This window comes from Lithobates pipiens, unplaced genomic scaffold, assembly GCF_037356315.1.
Source record: "Lithobates pipiens isolate NorthernLeopardFrog02 unplaced genomic scaffold, aLitPip1_a1.2 Scaffold_94, whole genome shotgun sequence".
Taxonomy (NCBI): Eukaryota; Metazoa; Chordata; class Amphibia; order Anura; family Ranidae; genus Lithobates; species Lithobates pipiens.
The window spans coordinates 1084746-1094567 of NW_027507917.1; positions in this window are offsets into that span (position 1 = coordinate 1084746).

The following is a 9822-nucleotide window of genomic DNA, read 5'->3' on the forward strand; positions in this document are numbered from 1 at the left end:
TATGGAGGGGTAGGAGAGGGGTATGAGATGGGTATGGAGGGGTAGGAGAGGGGTATGGAGGGGTAGGAGAGGGGTATGGAGGGGTAGGAGATGGGTATGGAGGGGTAGGAGAGGGGTATGGAGCTGTGGAAGAGGAGTGTGAAGGATTGATGGATGGGTAGGAGAGGGGTATGAGATGGGTATGGAGGGGTAGGAGAGGGGTATGGAGGGGTAGGAGAGGGGTATGGAGCTGTGGAAGAGGAGTGTGAAGGATTGATGGATGGGTAGGAGAGGGGTATGAGATGGGTATGGAGGGGTAGGAGAGGGGTATGGAGGGGTAGGAGAGGGGTATGGAGCTGTGGAAGAGGAGTGTGAAGGATTGATGGAGGGGTATGGAGGGGTAGGAGAGAGGTATGGAGTGTCAGTGAAGGGGTATTGAGGCGTGGAAGAGGAGAGTGAAGGATTGGTGGAGGGGTATGGAGGGGTAACTGGGGAGTATGAAAGGCTGGTAAAGGAGTAGCAAGGGGTAGTAATTTAGTAAAGAGGTTCTAACATGGGTATAGAGGTGCGGAGACGTTTTTAGGATGATGAGAAGTATTTTAGGGTAGTTGGCGGTATGCAGAGGTGATAGGTGGATATGAAGGGGTATAGGAGGGGTAGTTAGGGTGATGAGGAGTATAATGGAGTAGTTGGGGATATGAAGAGGTGGTGAATGGTGTTCAGTGGGGTTGTAGAGTGATATGGTGGGGTAGTTGGGAGTATGGAGGGGCAAAAGAGGGGTATATAAAGATAGTTGAGGGTAAAGATTAGGTAATGGAAGGGTAATAGGGAGGAGTAGTTGAGGGAATGGAAGGGTGGTAGAAGTATGTGGCTATGAAGGGATAGTTGGGGTGAGGAAAGACATGGTGGATTAGTTGGCGATATGGATGGGTGGTGGAGGGGTATGGAAGGGTATTTCGGGGTTGAGTGGTATGCAGCTATGAAGGGATAGTTGGGGTAATGAGAGACATAGAAGAATTGTTGGAGGTGGTGGAGGGGTATGGAAGGGTGGTAGAAGGATAGGGAGGAGTAGTTGGGGGTATGGAAGGGTGGTAGAAGTATGTGGCTATGAAGGGGTAGTTGGGGTAAAGAGAGACATAGTAGAGTTGTTGGAGGGGCATGGAAGGGTGGTAGAAGGATAGGGAGGAGTAGTTGGGGGTATGGAAGGGTGGTAGAAGTATGTGGCTATAAAGGGGTAGTTGGGGTGAGGAAAGACATGGTGGATTAGTTGGGGATATGGATGGGTAATGGTGAGGTAATCTGGTGGCGTCGTTTGGGGGAATAGAGTGGTGGTGGATTGACATGGTTTGGGGGGGGGGGGGGGTGTAGTAGAGGAGTATGGAGGGGTGGTAGAAGGGTAGTTGGGGTAGCAGAGAGGTAGGTGGGTGTATAGTGTGCTAGTCAATTTCTAGTTGGAATGGTTGGATATATGGAAGGTTGTGGAGGGGTATGGAAGCGTGGTAGAGAAGTGTGGAGGGGTGGTTGAGGGGTGTAGAGGAGTGGTAAAGGGGTGCAGAGGGGTAGTAGAGGCCGGGGTATGGAGTATTATAGGGGTACAGTGTGGTAGTAGAGGGGTATGGAGGTGTGGTAGAGAGGGTGTTTTGAGGTAGTAGAGAGGTAGTTGAGTGTATTGTGTGTGAGCAGATTGCTAGTTAGAGTGACTGGGTATGTGGAGGGGTGGTGGAAGGGGAATGAAGGGGTGGTAGAGGGATAGTTGGGGTAGTAAAGGGTTATGGAGGGGTGGTGGAGGAGTATGGTGGAGCATTAGAGGGGTATTTGGGGTGAAAGGGGGGTATATAGAGATTGTAGTGGGTTATTGAGGGGTGGTAGAGGTGTGGTTTGGGTAGTAAATGGTAATGAAGAGGTGGTGGAGCATTAGAGGGGTAGCTGGGGTGAAGAGGGGTATGGTGGAGTGGTAGTGAGGTAGTTGGGGTAATGAGGGGTATGGTGGAGTAGTAGTGAGGTAGTTGGGGTAACGAGGGGTATGATGGAGTAGTAGTGGGGTAGTTGGGGTGATGAGGGGTATGGTGGAGTAGTAGTGGGGTAGTTGCGGTGATGAGGGGTATGATGGAGTAGTAGTGGGGTAGTTGCGGTGATGAGGGGTATGATGGAGTAGTAGTGGGGTAGTTGGGGTGATGAGGGGTATGATGGAGTAGTAGTGGGGTAGTTGGGGTAATGAGGGGTATGATGGAGTAGTAGTGGGGTAGTTGGGGTGATGAGGGGTATGATGGAGTAGTAGTGGGGTAGTTGGGGTAATGAGGGGTATGATGGAGTAGTAGTGGGGTAGTTGGGGTGATGAGGGGTACGGTGGATTAGTAGTGGGGTAGTTGCGGTGATGAGGGGTACGGTGGAGTAGTAGTGGGGTAGTTGCGGTGATGAGGGGTATGATGAAGTAGTAGTGGGGTAGTTGGGGGTAATGAGGGGTATGATGGAGTAGTAGTGGGGTAGTTGGGGTGATGAGGGGTATGATGGAGTAGTAGTGGGGTATTTGGGGTAATGAGGGGTATGGTGGAGTAGTAGTGGGGTCGTTGCGGTGATGAGGGGTATGATGGAGTAGTAGTGGGGTAGTTGCGGTGATGAGGAGTATGATGGAGTAGTAGTGGGGTAGTTGGGGTGATGAGGGGTATGATGGAGTAGTAGTGGGGTAGTTGCGCTGATGAGGGGTATGATGGAGTAGTAGTGGGGTAGTTGGAGTGATGAGGGGTATGGTGGAGTAGTAGTGGGGTAGTTGCGGTGATGAGGGGTATGATGGAGTAGTAGTGGGGTAGTTGGGGTAATGAGGGGTATGGTGGAGTAGTAGTGGGCTAGTTACGGTGATGAGGGGTATGACGGGGTAGTAGTGTGGTAGTTGCGGTGATGAGGGGTACGGTGGAGTAGTAGTGGGGTAGTTGCGGTGATGAGGGGTACGGTGGAGTAGTAGTGGGGTAGTTGCGGTGATGAGGGGTATGATGAAGTAGTAGTGGGGTAGTTGGGGTAATGAGGGGTATGATGGAGTAGTAGTGGGGTAGTTGGGGTAATGAGGGGTATGGTGGAGTAGTAGTGGGCTAGTTACGGTGATGAGGGGTATGACGGGGTAGTAGTGTGGTAGTTGCGGTGATGAGGGGTACGGTGGAGTAGTAGTGGGGTAGTTGCGGTGATGAGGGGTACGGTGGAGTAGTAGTGGGGTAGTTGCGGTGATGAGGGGTATGATGAAGTAGTAGTGGGGTAGTTGGGGTAATGAGGGGTATGATGGAGTAGTAGTGGGGTAGTTGGGGTGATGAGGGGTATGATGGAGTAGTAGTGGGGTATTTGGGGTAATGAGGGGTATGGTGGAGTAGTAGTGGGGTCGTTGCGGTGATGAGGGGTATGATGGAGTAGTAGTGGGGTCGTTGCGGTGATGAGGGGTATGATGGAGTAGTAGTGGGGTAGTTGCGGTGATGAGGGGTATGATGGAGTAGTAGTGGGGTAGTTGGGGTGATGAGGGGTATGATGGAGTAGTAGTGGGGTAGTTGTGGTGATGAGGGGTATGATGGAGTAGTAGTGGGGTATTTGGGGTAATGAGGGGTATGGTGGAGTAGTAGTGGGGTCGTTGCGGTGATGAGGGGTATGATGGAGTAGTAGTGGGGTCGTTGCGGTGATGAGGGGTATGATGGAGTAGTAGTGGGGTAGTTGCGGTGATGAGGGGTATGATGGAGTAGTAGTGGGGTAGTTGGGGTGATGAGGGGTATGATGGAGTAGTAGTGGGGTAGTTGTGGTGATGAGGGGTATGATGGAGTAGTAGTGGGGTAGTTGGGGTGATGAGGGGTATGATGGAGTAGTAGTGGGGTAGTTGGGGTAATGAGGGGTATGGTGGAGTAGTAGTGGGGTCGTTGCGGTGATGAGGGGTATGATGGAGTAGTAGTGGGGTCGTTGCGGTGATGAGGGGTATGATGGAGTAGTAGTGGGGTAGTTGCGGTGATGAGGGGTACGGTGGAGTAGTAGTGGGGTAGTTGCGGTGATGAGGGGTATGATGGAGTAGTAGTGGGGTAGTTGGGGTGATGAGGGGTATGATGGAGTAGTAGTGGGGTAGTTGGGGTGATGAGGGGTATGATGGAGTAGTAGTGGGGTAGTTGGGGTGATGAGGGGTATGATGGAGTAGTAGTGGGGTAGTTGGGGTGATGAGGGGTACGGTGGAGTAGTAGTGGGGTAGTTGGGGTGATGAGGGGTATGATGGAGTAGTAGTGGGGTAGTTGCGGTGATGAGGGGTATGATGGAGTAGTAGTGGGGTAGTTGCGGTGATGAGGGGTATGATGGAGTAGTAGTGGGGTAGTTGCGGTGATGAGGGGTATGATGGAGTAGTAGTGGGGTAGTTGGGGTGATGAGGGGTATGATGGAGTAGTAGTGGGGTAGTTGGGGTAATGAGGGGTATGATGGAGTAGTAGTGGGGTAGTTGGGGTGATGAGGGGTATGATGGAGTAGTAGTGGGGTAGTTGGGGTAAGATGGAGTAGTAGTGGGGTAGTTGAGGTAATGAGGGGTATGATGGAGTAGTAGTGGGGTAGTTGGGGTGATGAGGGGTATGATGGAGTAGTAGTGGGGTAGTTGGGGTGATGAGGGGTATGATGGAGTAGTAGTGGGGTAGTTGCGGTGATGAGGGGTATGATGGAGTAGTAGTGGGGTAGTTGGGGTGATGAGGGGTATGATGGAGTAGTAGTGGGGTAGTTGCGGTGATGAGGGGTATGATGGAGTAGTAGTGGGGTAGTTGCGGTGATGAGGGGTATGATGGAGTAGTAGTGGGGTAGTTGGGGTGATGAGGGGTATGATGGAGTAGTAGTGGGGTTGTTGCGGTGTAGTAGTGAGGTAGTTGGATTGGTGGGGGGGGGCATTTGTATTCAGCCCCCTTTACTCTAAAATCTAGTGGAACCAATTGCCTTCAGAAGTCACCTAATTAGTAAATAGAGTCCCCCTGTGTGTCATTTAATCTCAGTATAAATATAGCTGTTCTGTGAAGCCCTCAGAGGTTTATTAGAGAACCTTAGTGAACAAACAGCATCATGAAGGCCAAGGAACACACCAGACAGGTCAGGGATGAAGTTGTAGAGAAGTATAAAGCAGGGTTGGGTTATAAAATAATCTCCCCCAAGCTTTGACCATCTCACGGAGCTCTGTTCAATCCATCATCGGAAAATGGAAAGAGTATGGCACAACCGCAAACCTACCAAGACATGGCCGTCCCCCTAAACTGACCGGGCCGGGCAAGGAGTGCATTCATCAGAGAAGAGCCAAGAGGTCCATGGTAACTCTGGAGGAGCTGCAGAGATCCACAGCTCAGGGGGGAGAATCTGTCCACAGGACAACTATTAGTCGTCTCTCCACAAATCTGCCCTTTATGGAAGAGTGACAAGAAGAAAGACATTGGAGAAAGAAAGTCATAAGAAGTCCTGTTTGTAGTTTGTGAGAAGCCATGTGGGGGAGGGGGCAGCAAACATGTGGAAGAAGGTGATCTGGTCAGAGGAGACCAAAATTCAACTTTTTGGCCTAAAAGCAAAACGCTATGTGTGGGGAAAACTAACACCGCCCATCCCCCGAACACACCATCCCCACCGTGAGACATGGTGGTGGCAGCATCATGTGGTGGGGATGGTTTTCTTCAGCAGGGACAGGGAAGCTGGTCAGAGTTGATGGGAAGATGGATGGAGACAAATACAGGACAATCTTAGAAGAAAACCTGTAAAATGTTCTACAAAGTACTGACTCAGGGGGGGGGGGGCGAATACAATATCTCTGCAGAGAGACCACTGCTTCCACACAGAGGATGAGAGGGTCTGTGTAGCATGCTGGGGGGGGGGGTAAAGATCCTGAGCTCTGTTTAAGCAGAAGGCAATGGGGGGTGTGGGGGGGGGGGTGCTGGATCTCTGCAGAGAGACCACTGCTTCCACACAGAGGATGAGAGGGTCTGTGTAGAATGCTGCGGCTGCTTTCTAGTGAAAGTCAATGAGAAAACTTCACACCCTTTCTGCTCCATTGCCCCGGGAATGTGATGATCTGATTGGAAGTCGGGGGCGGGTGGGGGGGGGGGATTTGAATGGTGGAATGTCGGATTGCTCACACCGCCTGGAAGCATTCCGCTAACCTGACACCTCCGCAATTTCCTGGTAGAATTCGGGGCGGGGACACCGAGTCATCAGACCGCTCTTATGAAGGATATTATACAGACGACTTAAAGAAGAACTCCACACTCCCCTGCAGTCTCGCACAGTTCTACTGGCTCCTCCCCTTCAGTCCTGCACATTTCTACTGGCTCCTCCCCTTCCGTTTCACATGGGTGTGTCGGCTCCTCCCCTTCAGTCTCGCACAAGTGTACCGGCTCCTCCCCTTCAGTCTTGCACGGTTGTATCGGCTCCTCCCTTTCAGTCTTGCACGAGTGTACTGGCTCCTCCCCTTCAGTCGTGCACGGGTGTATAGGCCCCTCCCCTTCAGTCTTGCACGGGTGTACTAGCTCCTCCCCTTCAGTCTTGCACGGGTGTATCGGCCCCTCCCCTTCAGTCTTGCACAAGTGTACTGGCTCCTCCCCTTCAGTCTCGCATGGGTGTATTGGCTCCTCCCCTTCAGTCTTGCACAAATGTACTGGCTCTTCCCCTTCAGTCTTGCATGGGTGTATCGGCTCCTCCCCTTCAGTCTCGCACGGGTGTATTGGCTCCTCCCCTTCAGTCTTGCACAAGTGTACTGGCTCCTCCCCTTCACTCTTGCATGGGTGTATCGCCCCCCCCCTTCAGTCTTGCACGGGTGTATCGGCTCCTCCCCTTCAGTCTCGCACAGGTGTATCGGCTCCTCCCTTTCAGTCTTGCATGGGTGTATCGGCTCCTCCCCTTCAGTATCACATGGTTGTATCGGCTCCTCCCCTTCAGTCTTGCACGAGTGTACTGGCTCCTCCCTTTCAGTCTTGCACGGTTGTATCGACTCCTCCCCTTCAGTCTTGCATGAGTGTACTGGCCCCTCCCCTTCAGTCTTGCACAGGTGTATCGGCTCCTCCCCTTCAGTCTCGCATGGGTGTATCGACTCCTCCCCTTCAGTCTTGCACGGGTGTATCGGCTCCTCCCCTTCAGTCTTGCACGGGTGTATCGGCTCCTCCCCTTCAGTCTTGCACGGGTGTATCGGCTCCTCCCCTTCAGTCTCGCATGGGTGTATTGGCTCCTCCCCTTCAGTCTTGCACGAGTGTACTGGCTCCTCCCCTTCAGTCTTGCACGGGTGTATCGGCTCCTCCCCTTCAGTCTCGCACAGGTGTATCGGCTCCTCCCTTTCAGACTTGCATGGGTGTATCGGCTCCTCCCCTTCAGTATTGCACGGTTGTATCGGCTCCTCCCCTTCAGTCTTGCACGAGTGTACTGGCTCCTCCCCTTCAGTCTTGCACGGTTGTATCGGCTCCTCCCTTTCAGTCTTGCACGAGTGTACTGGCTCCTCCCCTTCAGTCTTGCCCAGGTGTATCGGCTCCTCCCCTTCAGTCTTCCACGGATGTATCGGCTCCTCCCCTTCAGTCTTGCACGAGTGTACTGGCTCCTCCCCTTCAGTCTTGCACAGGTGTATCGGCTCCTCCCCTTCAGTCTCGCATGGGTGTATCGGCTCCTCCCCTTCAGTCTTGCACAGGTGTATCGGCTCCTCCCCTTCAGTCTTGCACAAGTGTACTGGCTCCTCCCCTTCAGTCTTGCATGGGTGTATCGCCCCCCCTTCAGTCTTGCACGGGTGTATTGGCTCCTCCCCTTCAGTCTTGCACAAGTGTACTGGCTCCTCCCCTTCAGTCTTGCGCGGGTGTATCGGCTCCTCCCCTTCAGTCTCGCACAGGTGTATCGGCTCCTCCCTTTCAGTCTCGCATGGGTGTATCGGCTCCTCCCCTTCAGTCTTGCACGGGTGTATCGGCTCCTCCCCTTCAGTCTTACATGGGTGTATCGGCTCCTCCCCTTCAGTCTCGCATGGGTGTATTGGCTCCTCCCCTTCAGTCTTGCACAAGTGTACTGGCTCCTCCCCTTCAGTCTTGCATGGGTGTATCGCCCCCCCTTCAGTCTTGCACGGGTGTATTGGCTCCTCCCCTTCAGTCTTGCACAAGTGTACTGGCTCCTCCCCTTCAGTCTTGCACGGGTGTATCGGCACCTCCCCTTCAGTCTCGCACAGGTGTATCGGCTCCTCCCTTTCAGTCTTGCACGGGTGTACTGGCTCCTCCCCTTCAGTCGTGCACGGGTGTATAGGCCCCTCCCCTTCAGTCTTGCACGGGTGTACTAGCTCCTCCCCTTCAGTCTTGCACGGGTGTATCGGCCCCTCCCCTTCAGTCTTGCACAAGTGTACTGGCTCCTCCCCTTCAGTCTCGCATGGGTGTATTGGCTCCTCCCCTTCAGTCTTGCACAAATGTACTGGCTCCTCCCCTTCAGTCTTGCATGGGTGTATCGGCTCCTCCCCTTCAGTCTCGCACGGGTGTATTGGCTCCTCCCCTTCAGTCTTGCACAAGTGTACTGGCTCCTCCCCTTCAGTCTTGCATGGGTGTATCGCCCCCCCCTTCAGTCTTGCACGGGTGTATCGGCTCCTCCCCTTCAGTCTCGCACAGGTGTATCGGCTCCTCCCTTTCAGTCTTGCATGGGTGTATCGGCTCCTCCCCTTCAGTATCACATGGTTGTATCGGCTCCTCCCCTTCAGTCTTGCACGAGTGTACTGGCTCCTCCCCTTCAGTCTTGCACGGTTGTATCGGCTTCTCCCTTTCAGTCTTGCACGAGTGTACTGGCTCCTCCCCTTCAGTCTTGCACAGGTGTATCGGCTCCTCCCCTTCAGTCTTGCATGGGTGTATCGGCTCCTCCCCTTCAGTCTCGCACAGGTGTATCGGCTCCTCCCCTTCAGTCTTGCACGGTTGTATCGGCTCCTCCCCTTCAGTCTTGCATGAGTGTACTGGCCCCTCCCCTTCAGTCTTGCACAGGTGTATCGGCTCCTCCCCTTCAGTCTCGCATGGGTGTATCGACTCCTCCCCTTCAGTCTTGCACGGGTGTATCGGCTCCTCCCCTTCAGTCTTGCACGGGTGTATCGGCTCCTCCCCTTCAGTCTTGCACGGGTGTATCGGCTCCTCCCCTTCAGTCTTGCACAAGTATACTGGCCCCTCCCCTTCAGTCTTGCACGGGTGTATCGGCTCCTCCCCTTCAGTCTCGCACAGGTGTATCGGCTCCTCCCTTTCAGTCTTGCATGGGTGTATCGGCTCCTCCCCTTCAGTCTTGCACGAGTGTACTGGCTTCTCCCCTTCAGTCTTGCACAGTCGTATCGGCTCCTTCCTTTCAGTCTCGCATGGGTGTATCGGCTCCTCCCCTTCAGTCTTGCACGGGTGTATCGGCTCCTCCCCTTCAGTCTTGCACGGGTGTATCGCCCCCCCCCTTAGTCTCACATGGGTGTATCAGCTCCTCCCCTTTAGTCTTGCACGGTTGTATTGGCTCCTCCCCTTCAGTCTTGCACGAGTGTACTGGCTCCTCCCCTTCAGTCTTGCACGGGTGTATAGGCCCCTCCCCTTCAGTCTTGCACGGGTGTATCGTCTCCTCCCCTTTAGTCTTGCACAAGTGTACTGGCTCCTCCCCTTCAGTCTTGCACAGTCGTATCATCTCCTCCCTTTCAGTCTCGCACAGGTGTATCGGCTCCTCCCCTTCAGTCTTGCACGGGTGTATCGGCTCCTCCCCTTCAGTCTTGCACAAGTGTATCAGCTCCTCCCCTTCAGTCTTGCACGGGTGTATCGGCTCCTCCCCTTCAGTCTCGCATGGGTGTATTGGCTCCTCCCCTTCAGTCTTGCACGAGTGTACTGGCTCCTCCCCTTCAGTCTTGCACGGGTG